Source organism: Cervus canadensis, chromosome 10, assembly GCF_019320065.1.
Source record: "Cervus canadensis isolate Bull #8, Minnesota chromosome 10, ASM1932006v1, whole genome shotgun sequence".
Classification (NCBI taxonomy): Eukaryota; Metazoa; Chordata; class Mammalia; order Artiodactyla; family Cervidae; genus Cervus; species Cervus canadensis.
Window position 1 is genome coordinate 48,643,154 of NC_057395.1, and position 13,523 is coordinate 48,656,676.

The window sequence follows — 13,523 nt, forward strand, 5'->3', positions numbered from 1 at the left end:
GGAAGTAGATGTAACACAGCGTCGGGACCACCAAGGGGCGCCATAAACCAACCGGCCCTGATCAGCAAGGGCCAAACCTGTTGAGGGCACTTCACGACATGAACACCTTTCCGCCGAGTTTGCTTCGCTCCTTAGCCATCAGACTCATCCAGTTTGAAAGAAGGGCCTGTCTTAATTCCAAATCCTTCTCAGCACTAGGCCTGGGAGGACGAAAAGCCTGGGTGTTAATCTCTGCTAATACCTGGATGCGGCAATGACCATGCAATTCTCGGGGAGTCCCAGAGCTAGAAAGTAACACAAGGGGGCACTGCCCTCACCTGCTGCCTCCACGTCTACCACCTCCTGGAGATAGATTTTTAAAAGACCTTTTTTAATGATTTCAGGGGCTTCCCTGGTGGCTTAGACAGTAAAGAATCTGCTGGCAATGTGGGAAACCTCAGTTTGATGCCAAGGGTGGGGAAGATCCCTGGAGAAGGAAATAGTTACCCACTCCAGAGAACGTTCAAACTACCATATGACTGCACTCATTTCACATGTTAGCAAGGTAATGCTCAAAATCCTTCAAGCTAGGCTTCAATACTACATGAACCAAGAACTTCCACGTGAACAAGCTGGGTTTAGAAAAGGCAGAGAACCAGATATCAAATTGCCAACATCTACTGGATAGTAGAAAAAGCAAGAGAATTCCAGAAAAGCATCTGCTTCATTGACTACACTGAAGTCTTTGACTGTGTTCAGTTCAGACTCAGTTGAGTCTAACTCTTTGTGGTCCTATGGACTGCAGTACACCAGGTTTCAAGAGATGGGAGTACCAGACCACCCTACTTGGCTCCTGAGAAACCTGTATGCAGGAGAAGAAGCAACAGTCAGAACTGGATATGGAACAATGAGCAGGCTCAAAATTGGGAAAAGACTCTGACAAGGCTGTATATTGTCACCCTGCTTATTTAACTTCTGGGCAGGGTACATCATGCTAAATACAGGGTTGGGTGACTCACAAGCTGAAATCAAGATTCCCAGGAGAAATAACAACTTCAGATATGCAGATGATATCACCCTAACGGCCGAAAGCGAAGAAGAACTAAAGAGCTTCTTGATGAAGGTGAAGGAGGAGAGTGAAATGGCTGGCTTAAAACTCAACATTCAAAAAATGAACATGATGGCATCCAGTCCCATCCCTTCATGCAAATAGATGGGGGAAAAATTGAAACTGTGACAAACTTTATTTTCTTGGGCTCCAAAATCACTACAGATGGTGACTACAGACATACAATTAAAAGACACTTGCTCCTTGGAAGAAAAACTATGACAAACCTAGGCAGCATATTAAAAAGCAGAAATGTCACTTTGCCAGCAAAGGTCTATATAGTCAAAGCTATGGTTTTTCCAGTAGTCATATACGGATGTAACAGTTAAACCATAAAGAAGGCTGAGCACCAAAGAATTGATGCTTTTGAACTGTGGTGTTGGAGAAGACTCTTGAGAGTCCCTTAGGCAGCGAGGAGATCAAACCAGTCAATGCTAAAGGAAATGAACCCTGAGGTTCATTGGAAGGACTGATGCTAAAGCTCCAATACTTTGGCCACCTGATGCAAAGAGCAAACTCATTGGGAAGGACCCTGATGCTGGGAAAGATTGAGGGCAGGAGGAGAAGGGAGTGACAGAGGAGGAGATGGTTGGATGGCATCATCAACTCAATGGACATGAGTTTGAGCAAACTCCAGGAGACAGTGAAGGGGAAGCCTGGCGTTCTGCAGTCCATGGGGGTAGCAAAGAGTAGGACACGACTGAGTGACTGAACAACAACAACAACTCACTTCAGTATTCTTGTCTGGAGAATTCCATGAACAGAGGAGCTTGGCCTGGGAAATGCCTGTTAGGACATTCTGCTTAAAAACAAAAAACAACCTCTAACTCACACACTCAGGCATCATCCAAACTTCTGAGGTTAACATGAATGACTTTTTGTGTTGGGACTGCATGTGATGAGAGGGTAACAGGCAGGAAGGCCAGGGGTCTCCAAATGGAGGAAATAGGCTGCAAGTGTCAGACACTTTTATCTCTCTTAAGCAGCAGGAGGAAACAAACTAGCGATATTTTTTCCCTTCTCTATACAAATTTAAAAGGAAGTTTCTCTTAAAATACTGTGTTGCCATGACACCTGGTTTCACCTGAAGCTAACTATTATCAAACCTTGAGTTAACCAATACATTTTTCTTATGGAACTGTTTGTCTTAAGCTATGTTAATGTGCTATGCATTTACCCCAGACTGTCTTCAAGTCGGTTCCTCCAAAATGGCTCAGAACCTACTTGACAAACCAGTATGTTATACTCAGATATTGTTCCCCTAATCTACGTAAACGAAACTATTTGTATGGTAATCTGCCCTTCTACAAGATTCAAGTCAATCATTTTATGGCCTGGGATGAATCAACTGGTACCAAGATTATCACAAAATGCAACTTACGGATGAGGGGCCTGGTGCCATTCTGAGTTTTAAGACATTCCTTTCTTTTCATTAACAGACTGCTAGTGACTATATAACATTCGGCTGAAGACTAGCAGGGGGTACTCTTTCTGCCCCCTTCTGATGCCTATGTTAGGAGCTTTCTATATCTCCTTTATACTTTAATAAAACTTTATTACACAAAAGCTCTGAGCGATCCAGCCTCGTCTCTGGCCCCGGATTGAATTCATCTCCTCTGGAGGCCAAGAATCCCAGTGTCTTATCATTCAGCAACAACCTTTCAGTGAGGACCCTAACCTTGACTCTCCAAGGTGGCCTCTGAGGCTGGGCAGATGCAGAATATGACAGCACTGAAACAGAGTGTGAGTCAGAGGAAAGAGCTCTGACAGGTTCACTCTGGCAAAGGCCCGGGGACTAAGAGTGTTACTCACTCCAGCAGTACCTGCACATTTTTTTTTTTTTTTGTACCAGCATCTTATATTCCTTTACACCAAAGAAAGGGCAATGCCAAATCCCACAAAATACCTTGGGTGAGTTTGCAGCATTAGAAGGCGGGACTCCATGCTCATACCAATAGAAAACATCATTCATTAATTCCATTCTGTGCCACAGAGATGAATTGACCATTAGGAATACAACAGTGAAGGTAACAGAGATCTCTGGTTTCCAGGAGCTTCCATTTTAGAGGGAGAGACAGACAACAAACAAGTAAGAAATGTCCTACAGAGTGAAGTTGATGAGACAGACAGTATGATAACAAAGCACTGAGGAAAGGTTGTATCCTGATTGGAGTTGTTGTTGTTCAGTTGCTAATTCATGTCCGACTCTTTGCAACCCCATGGACTGCAGCACACCAGGCTTTCCCATCTTTCCCTATCTCCCAGAGTTTGCTCAAACTCGTGTCTATTGATTTTGATCTTGATTGGGGTATTGCTACCCCCAAATGGATGTATACCTTTGTCGAAATTCTCTATGCTGTACATTTAAGATAGGTACATTTTATCTTAATAAGTAGACTTTATCTTAATAAAAAACTTTCTTAAATAATAAAAAGAGTGACTGGAGAAGGAAAACATTACTAGGGTGATCAGGATGGCCTCTTTGCAGAGGGGACATCTGAGTTGAGACTTGAGAAATGAGAATGAGCTAGAATTAGAATGAACTGGTTAGCCATGGTAACCATGCAGCCAAGATACTTCAGGAGGAGAAACCTGTGTGTTCAAATAGCCCAAGTTGAGAATGTGTTTGGTGGCATGAGGGGGAAAGCATGAGCAAAGGGAGCAGAAGAGCAGGTGTGTGAGATGAGGTTGAGGACGTAGCCAGGGGCTGCTGAGGAGGCCTTGAAGGTCTGTGTAGGAGTTCAGTCTAAGTGCAGTTGGAAGTCTCTGGGAGGAATGAGAGGAAATGGAGGAAAGAGAGCTCCTGAGTCTGGTAAGCCCCAGGCCCTCTCCAGGCAGAGTCTACAGAAGAGGGAGGAGGAAGCCGCAAAATCAAGAAACTACCTGAGAACTACATTAGTGGCCTGGACAGCAGATGAGCACCAGGGGTCCAAGTTGTCCAGGGAGGCATTGTGCCCACAAATGGAAAGTACAGCAGGGAGTGGGCAGGACCTAGAGGAGTCAGAAAGAGCCAGGTTCACCTGGAGGGCTCCTAGGCCTGGAGTATTCCACAAGTGGGCACCAATATATGCCTCCTGAAATGAGCCCCAGGACCACAGTTGAAAAGTGAGTCAGAAGAAAAGGGACAAGGCTGAATGCCATCAGCGGGAAGGGCACTGCCCAACCACTGACCTGAGCTCCCTGTATGCCCACTCCTAGGAGTCCAGCAGCCGTCTTGTAGACACAGGCTAGGAAGTCCAGTGTTCCAGGAAACAGGTGCCTGGTTGGTCCATATGGTGCATAAATTAATCCACAAGTCTGCAAGGCAAAGGGTTTCTCTCATATGGTCAGGTGACTGAAATTATCAGCAGTGTGTCCCCAAAATGCCTGCACTCCTCATTGTTTCTGTCTGGTAGATACCTTTGGGTTGTCAGCTGTGCGCTCTCAGAAAGAATGAAGAAAACCAACTGAAAGCTGCCACCCCAAACATCTAAATGACCTGGAGAAAGAAAAGCTAAGCTGGATATCTGAGATGGGGCCATCTGTTGTTATCTGAGAATGGAAGCTATCTCACCAAAGTGAAATAAGTTGGAACTAACTGCCGGGCAGGAGCAAGAAAATAGAGGGGCAATTTCAGCATGTCATTCAGGCTTACAGCGAGAAGGGCTCCTCCCCTAAGACACACTGTCTTTCCAAAAAACACCCTCTTTCTCATCTTTCTCTGTCTGGGATCTTAATTGATTCCAGTGTTAAATGAATGACAGAGCAAAAGAGCCAAAGCTTCCTCAGTTCACTAACTGCTTTTACTCACAATTATATGGTGGCTTTGAGATGGCCTAGAAGAAGGGAATGAGCTTCAAGAAGTGTGGATCCTAGGAGCTGGAGGTCTGGGGTCAGCCCTGCTTTGGCCTTGTTTCTCTCAGACTTTGTTTCTCATGACTGGGCATTATTCCAAGCTTCAAAGTTATACATTTTCTAATCTGCTAAACAGGATCATGCAACCAACTATAGGCAACATTTTTGTCTAACTTCACTGTTTCCAAAGTAGCTGAGGCTTTCCATAGTTCTGTAGATTAAAAAACGATGCCCAAAATATAAGGTCCTGATCCCTGGAACCTATCAATGTTATATGGAAAAAAGATCCTTGCAAATGTGCTTAAAGATTTTGAAAGGAAGAAATTATGGTGGAATATGGATCCTAGATAAATTCCTGGAGTGAAGGAGAAAAGCCTTTCTTTTTAGGACATCCAGGAAATTGAAAAATGAAGAATGAAGAAACAAGTTTACAAACCTGTGCTGTGGAATAACTTTAATATTTACATCGAACAAATTGTTGCTTTTAACATATACAGATACAATGACTTCATGTAGGAGATATTGTTCCTATCACTTGTTATTTCTGTGTACACACACCTGATCATTAACAGCCAGCACCTGTGCTCTTTGGCCACCAGAGTCTGTGCTGCCTGTGTACACTGCAAGCTGATGTGCTTAGGGAATTAATGGCTCCCTCCTCCCCAAGAGCAGCCCTCTACCATTGCCTGATGAAGGTTGGTGTTTAAATACCCCAGCTGCCTCACCCTGCAGTGGGAGAACTCTGAGGTGCACTCTACCATGTTCCCAAAGGTCTTCAGTAGGATTGAGCTGTAGTTGCCCAAGTCTAAGTTAATTAATAACAAACCCTATATTGGCTTCCTCCCTTTCCTTCCCTTTCCTATCACACTTTCCTATTCCACCTTGTCTGTGGAATCAACTCCCAAACTAAGTTTGAATCCAAACTAACATACAATTGTGTGTCATCTAGTGATAATGTCAAAAGCATATATTTAAGGCACTTCATTAATCTGAACCTGAGCAAAATGACCTTGCTGGTCCTAACAGAAGCTCCAAATGGGCCAGAGCATTAGCTCTTGGCAGGGCATGTCAAAGCTGACCTAGTCATTGGTTTGAAGATGCTAGAATGTGTAGCCAGTCTGGAGAGAGTCACTGATGTGAAAAGGACCACTTGGGCTTCTGGTCAGCCATGCAGCCAGATGTCTACAAGACCTTCCTTGTAGAGAAGAGGCACTCCCCTGCTCAGGAGAGAGGGATGTTCTGTAGCCTCCCCACCTTTTAGGGCCCTGGGGCATCCAGGTTCCTAGATGAGGAGGATGGGTTGTATCCTACCAGCAAGCACTTACAAAGGGGCTTCCCTGGTAGCTCAGTGGTAAAGAATCCACCTGCAAGGCAGGAAACACAGGAGACAGGGGTTTGATCCCTGGGTTGGGAAGATACCCTGGGGGAGGGCATGGCAACCCACTCCAGTATTACCTGGGAAATCCCATGGACAGAGGAGCCTGCCAGGCTATAGTACTATGGACTCGCTAAGAGTCGGACATGACTGAAGCGACTTAACAAGCACAGGATAATTTTGAATCAATTAGAATTGCTTAGGGCATCTGGAATTTACGTGTATTTAGGATTTCTTGGGTTTTTTTTTATGGCCTTTTGGACTGACAGTGTTTAGATCTATTAAAATAGATTTAAATTCATTAAAATAGACTTAAAGCAAATGTGAATTTTTAAGGCGCTTTAGGGAGGTATGACGCTTAAGATCTTTTAGTCTATTGTGATCCTTAGGTCATGTAGAGTTGTTTGAGTTAGTTTAGGTAATTTGGGGCTTAAGATTTTAAGCATCGTTTAAGAAACTTGCGGATGTTTTGTGTTGTTCAGGATTTAGGGTTTAGTTTTGTTTAGGATCTTTGAGGGTATTTTAGGATGTAAGGTAGTTTTAGTTTTCTTAGGATCCTGTGGGTTTATGTGGCTTCTAGCCTTGTTCAGAGCGTGATTTGTGAACCAGCCAGGGGCTCAGTTGCCCTATGGCATGTGCAATCTTTGTGGACCGAGGATAGAAGCCATGTCCCCTGCACTGGTAGCTGGACTGTTAATCGTTGGGCCACCAGAGAAGTCCTATTATGATCATTTTAAGTTCAGCTTCTACTTGTTTTCTTTCAGTGGGTCATGGATGTTGTAGTTGTTCTTTCTGCTGAGTTAACTGAGGGGCTTCCCTGGTGGCTCAGATGGTAAAGAATCTGCCTGCAATTTAGGAGACCCAGGTTGGATCCCTGGGTTGGAAAGATCCCCTGGAGAAAGGAAAGGCTACACACTCTAGTATTCTTGCCTGGAGAATTCCATGAAAAGGGGAGCCTGGCAGGCTGCAGTCCATGGGGTCACAAAGAGTTGGAAGTGACTCAGTTTAGTTAACTAAAGGATTCTGGCCAGACTACTAACATTAATTTTTGTGATGACTCGTGCTATTGCCAAAATTTGGTAAAGGAACTTAAACAATTTAATTAATTACATTTCTGTAAATATGTCCCTAGCCTTTAAAAATCTTTCCTTGGGATCATTTTGGATTCCAGGCTTTTCACAGTCCAGCCATTCAATATGTGTGGGAGTTCTCATCAACAGTTTGTTCCTGAAATTACACTTCAGACATCTCTAAGACATAATTATTCCCATTAATAAGACAACCCATGCTTGTCCTGTTCCTTTGATCCAAACTTTGGTACAAGCTACACTCTGGATAGGGCTTCCCAGGTGGCATTAGTGGTAAAGGATCCACCTGCCAGTACAGAAGACATAAGAAACATGGGCTCGATCCCTGGGTCAGGAAGATCCCCTTCAGGAGGGCATGGCAACCCACTGCAGTATTCTGGCCTGGAGAACCCCATGGACAGAGAAACCTGGAGGGCTACAGTCCATAAGGTCACACGACTGAAGTGACTTCGCATGCACATGCACTCTGGGAGCCCAGGTTTCTCTCAGTAGTGTTCCTGATCCCTTAAATGGTCCTGCAGACACAGTTAGGGTGACATTGAAAGTCCCGAGTTTGAATTTGAATGGTGTTCAATTGTACAACTTAACATTTAAATCAGCATTATCAAAATAGTGATAAACAAAATATCCATGTTATAGTCTGCCTTCCACCAAAACATGGGTTTAGATTTCAGCACTAAAGTTTAAATTTAACATTTAAACTCTAATTTATGACTTTTCTTAAACATCTTAGGTATTAAATTTGTGATAAACTGCTTTTTGGCCAATGCACACAGTGACCATATTTATCACCCACACTGGGACATTTTGAGAACAAAAGGGGATGCTATTGATAATTACACTAGAGTAACAGACATAAGTTGGAGTTGTCCTGAGCAACCAGGACTTACAGCCCCTACCAATGAGCCCATAGTTTTAAAACTGCTAAACTTATGTATTTATAAAATATATATTTATAAGTTACTATTACTATAAAGTTAATTTACATAGTTATATAACTACATACTTAAATAATAAGTAAAATATTTTACTCTGTTTGGTTGCCTCTTTTTTCCCCTGCATTCCCTCCACCCCTATTTTGTTTGGTTTTAAAACAAAAAGAGCACTGTCAGTTTTTACCCATGTTCAATTTTCAGTAGGTTTGCTTGCATCTAAGTGTTCCAGAAAAACCTACTTGAATGTATTCAGAATTTTACAGTAAAGTCTTGTTCTCATAGCAAACTCCAGTTAGTAATAGCTTCATTGCATAGAATAGACACCAACAAATTATTTCATAAAATCTGTTTTCATAAAGCAAGACAAAAACTGCCAACTCCTTTGGCAGCAGCTATTAGTATTTGTTGGGTGACTTCAGGCACTCTAACTTCTATAAAGTTTACTGTCTGATTTGAGGTCTTAGTAGGACCCCAAAAAGACCATTTATCTTTTGTTTATGTTGTCTACATCTACATACTGTACAGTACAAAAACCTCACTGCTTTATATGCGTTGCCTGTCTGCTCATCTGTTTCACTCAGTTTAATTAATTCAGCACCTAAAAAGCCGCTGCTTGCAGTGAAAACTCTAAATATATAAGCATTGTTCAGTGGCACTGATAAAAATATAGTCTTGATTGTCATCTTTTTCTAGAGGCCAAACTATACTGGTCATTCTTCATGCTCCATGGCCAGATCTCCTAGAAGGACAATTGTCAATCATATATTTAAATGTTGTAAACCAACCACACAACCTCTCTCTGTGTAGAGTTCTGCAGAGAAACAGAACCAGCAGGATGAAGATATACATACAGATAGATACATAGATAGATAGATACGTGTGTGTGTATATATATATATGTATATATATATATAAAGAGAGAGAGAGCTAATTTAAAGAATTGACTCATGCAGTTTTGGGAGATGAGGAATCCAGAATCTCAAGGGTAGGCTGGCAGTCTGGAGTCCAGGGAAGAGCCAGTGATGCAGCTATAGTCCAAAGGCAGACTGGAGGCAGAACTCCTTCTCCCTCAGTGTTTTTCTGTTAAGGCCTTCAGTTGACTGGATGAGGCCTACTCACATTATAGATGGTGATCTGCTTTACTCAAAGTCTATTGATTTCGATGTTGCATGCATGCTAAGTCACTTCTGTCATGTCCAACTCTTTGTGACTGTATGGACTGTAGCCAGCCAGGCTCCTCTGTCCATGGGATTTTCCAGACAAGAATACTGGGGTGGATTGCTGTGTCCTCCTCCAGGGGATCTTCCCAACCCAGCGATCAAACCTGCTTCTCTTATGGCTCCTGCATTGGCAGTTGGGTTCTTTACCATTTGTGCCACCTGGTTAATCCCATCTAAAAATATCATCACAGCAATACCCAGACTAATGTTTGACCAAATATCTGGGTGCCATGACCTAGCCAAGTTGTGCATAAAATTAACCATCACCCTTCCCCCATACCATCTGATGGAACTTGGGCCCTAATCTGTAGGTCTTAGGTTTGGCAACCCCTGGGAGGCTGCCATCAACGGAGATAAACCCAGGTTCCCAACCCTAAACAGTGGTTTGACCATTTTACAGATGAGGAAACAAGTCCTAGAAAAAGGTTCAATGAATTGGCCCCAACAAACCCAGGGTAGAGTTAGGAAAAAAATCCAGCCTCACTGAACAGCTGTCCCCAGCTATTCCTACAATTCTTGGTTCCACCGGGGCCTGAACTCAAGATCCCTAAGGAATATCCTAATTTCACTTTCTATTTGGAAAACTGGAACCAAATCCGAACACATTCAAACCATAAACTCTGAAGGAAGAAAATCAAAGCCTCTCCCAGATGCACCTTCACATTCCCATCCCCAACCCTCCTATAATGCAGCAGACACACACACTCGTCCACCAGAAAATTCTTTTTGAGAGTGCTTTATTCAACAAGATCTAAGTCAGGTGCTTTAAAACATATCAAAATGTTATAGAAATTCACAGCTCCCTACTGAGGACTTGTCAAGTTACATTAAGATATCTAAACATATCAGTTTATAAATTCAGAACCCAAACATTGAACCAAGTCATGTACCATTGCTTGAAAAGCAAGTTATGATTAAGATAAAAGATACTTCACAAAGCTAAATCAAATGGGGAAACCCTTAAGAAACAGTAGCAATTATACACCAGAAACCAGCAGCTTGGAAAACAGGTCTGCGATCTGCTGGGGAGGCTCCACAGGTAAACTGCGGTTCTCCCTTTTCAGCTTGTCCATGTCTAGTGCTTGGCTATAACACAGGGGGAGCTGTAACCTCCCATGACAGGGTAAATGCTGTCAATTCCCTCAGAAAGAAAGGGTGCCACATTTGTCTATTTTTACCTCTCTAGATCATTTCTCATCTCATCTGCCTCCAACAAGAAGACTTTGTGTAAAACAATTTTGTGTGTGTGTGTGTGTAAAACAATTTAAGTAGAGACTTGACTAGAGAATCTGCACTGCTGCATCGGTGCTCAAGGACATCTCTGCCTCCTACCTAAGCCTTCACATCATGGTTTGGGCGCTATGCTGGTGTGCTAAGTTGCTTCCGTCCTATCCGACTCTGTGCGACCCTTATGAACTATAGCCTGCCAGGCTGCTCTGTCCATGAGATTCTCCAGGCAACAGTACTGGATTGGGTTGCCATGCCTTTCTGCAGGGGATCAGGAAGCTGACCTAGGGATTGAATCTGTGTCTCTTAGATCTGCATTGGCAGGCAGGTTCATTACTACTAGGGCCACCTGTGGAACTCCTTTGTTCATACAGAAATTTCCCTTGGAGATGTACCTATGGCACCATGTTCTCTGTGCTACAGAGCTTTGAAACAGTTTTGTTTTTTAAAGAGAGCATCTCTTTTCTTAAGAGAGCTTCTTCCCCTTCTGTGATCCATCTCTCTTTCCAATCTCCTAACCTTGAAATAACTGCCCAAACTCCAGAGAAAGAATTCTTGCCAAGACATTTTTGCTTCAGAGAACAAGGTTTGTGTTTTGAGTGACTTTTTTATTTTTTGGTCTTTATGTCCTAAAGTCTTATCTACACTGATGACAAAATATCATTATCTAGAGGTCTCTAGGAGAGTGTCTTGTTTTCTTTCTGGTAGAAAGGAGGGAAAGGTGAATATATTATTCCTTGAAGTCTCAGGCCAAAACCTCAACCTCAGGGCTCAGCATTTGTCACAGGGATGGCTAATCTCAGATTCTCCCACCTCAGCCTCAACTCAGAGTTAAAGTCCAAAAACCTGGAGGTCAGTATGCACATTCCTCACCAGTTTGCACAGTCAAGCCTATTTGTGCTTTTCAGTTCCTCCTCAAGGTAACCACTCCCCCTCCCCCTACAATTTAACTCCTCACATTCTCACTAATGTGATTACTAAGAATGTTACCTTGTGCTTAATTCCAACATCACCAGGGGGGCTGGATCCCCATATCACCTATGAGATAAACTCAAGTTTTTCCTTCATATGATCACCTTATAACATAAGCTCCGGGAAAAAGATTAAGTCGGATGAGGCTATGTCGCTTTTCACAAGTGAGGGGGAAAAACCCTATAAATTGGCCCTTTGTTCATCACACGATTTCAGGTTCATTGCACACAGTTACATAAGTGCACACAAATCTGTGCAGGAGTTCAAAGCTGGAAGGCCATGTGATACCAGTGAGAAAATACAGCTCTACATCACAGCAGTGTCTCTATTTCAAATAATCTTTCCAAAATTCCTGACTGGGTTATTAGTACATGAGAAATTATTTCTAAACAGGGTGAGTCAAAATGGAAAAGTGGGGCCTGCATTAAGTGGAATGTATCATGTAAGAGATTTCCCTTAATTCCACCCCAATCCCCAATCTTTAAAAAAACCAAGTCTACCCCAGTATCACTTTCTCAGAAAGTGATCTGGCAAACTGACATTTCGCAACATTTCCATGTTTAACACTATCATAACGTTAGTGCAAATTAAAGAGAACATTGATAAACCAAAACAGCTGTCCAATAAAAGTTAGTCATTAGTAATTTACGTTGTGGAAACACTTTTCCCAAGCCATTCAAGGAAGATTATTGGGGCCAACAAAGGCTTTGAACATTCAAAATAAAAATAACCAGAAAAAAAGTTTTCCAAGTCATTTCTCAAATGCAAAATTCAGGAAGTATGTTTGCATTCACAAAACTGTTCTTTCCCATCTGTAACAAAGGAAGCCTCTCCCTGGGCCCCTATTATTTTCTGTGCATTTTGCAGAGGCCCACTGAGGAGGCTAAGGCCCTCCTTATTTCCAGTCCACCCTGCACAAGGCTGGTGGATATCCCCACAGAGGCAGTAAGCTTGCTAAGAGACCCTTGGCAAAATGACAAGTGGCAGCATACCAACTTCTAGAAAGTCAACAACGAAACCACAGCTGTAAGCCATCTAAAGAGGTCTTTCTTGGAAGCAACAGGGGCATATGGGGGCAAGGGTGCCCCTGGCAGGAAAAGCTCTGCTGCAAGGGTCCACTTTCCTTGCAGGCACTGATCAGTGGCTCTTCTTTTCTCAACTGCCCAGCTCTTCAAATCTTCAGAGAGGAGGTAGAGAAGAGATGGGGAGTTCTATCCCAACAAGGCTGACTCCTGCTGTTAGGAGCTTCTGGCCCTGCTTGGTTGACCTCCACAGCCAGCACCCTGTTCCAACCATCCATCTAACTCTCTTCAAACAGTATCAGCTGTACTGGGGCTGAGCTACTTGTCAATCTTCCCAATGGGGGGCTCCAAGGGACAGACTCTTCTTGCCCTTTCCCCTCCATTGGAGTCTCTCTAAAGATCTCGCAGGTAGCTGCTCAGAGGAGCTGATAGAGAAGCTCCATCCTAATTATGCACCATCAGAGGGCAGCCCAAAAGGCATCCCTGAACCCCATACTTGGTAAATAGCAGAAGTCTTCATTCCTAAGAGTCCATCTCCACATGCAATGTGACAGCAACTTGCAAGAATATAGTGGTTGGAAAGTTCAAAGCCTTGACTTCAAACATAGGACTTCAGCTCCAAGTGCAGGAAGACTCCTTGATTATATGCAAATGGACTGAGCTTACAGGCACCTGTCATTCTACAAGAAGTCTTCACATTTCCCTAAGGAGGGGAAATTTCCCAGCCACCCAAGACCAGGCCCTGGCCTCGCCAGCCAGTCAG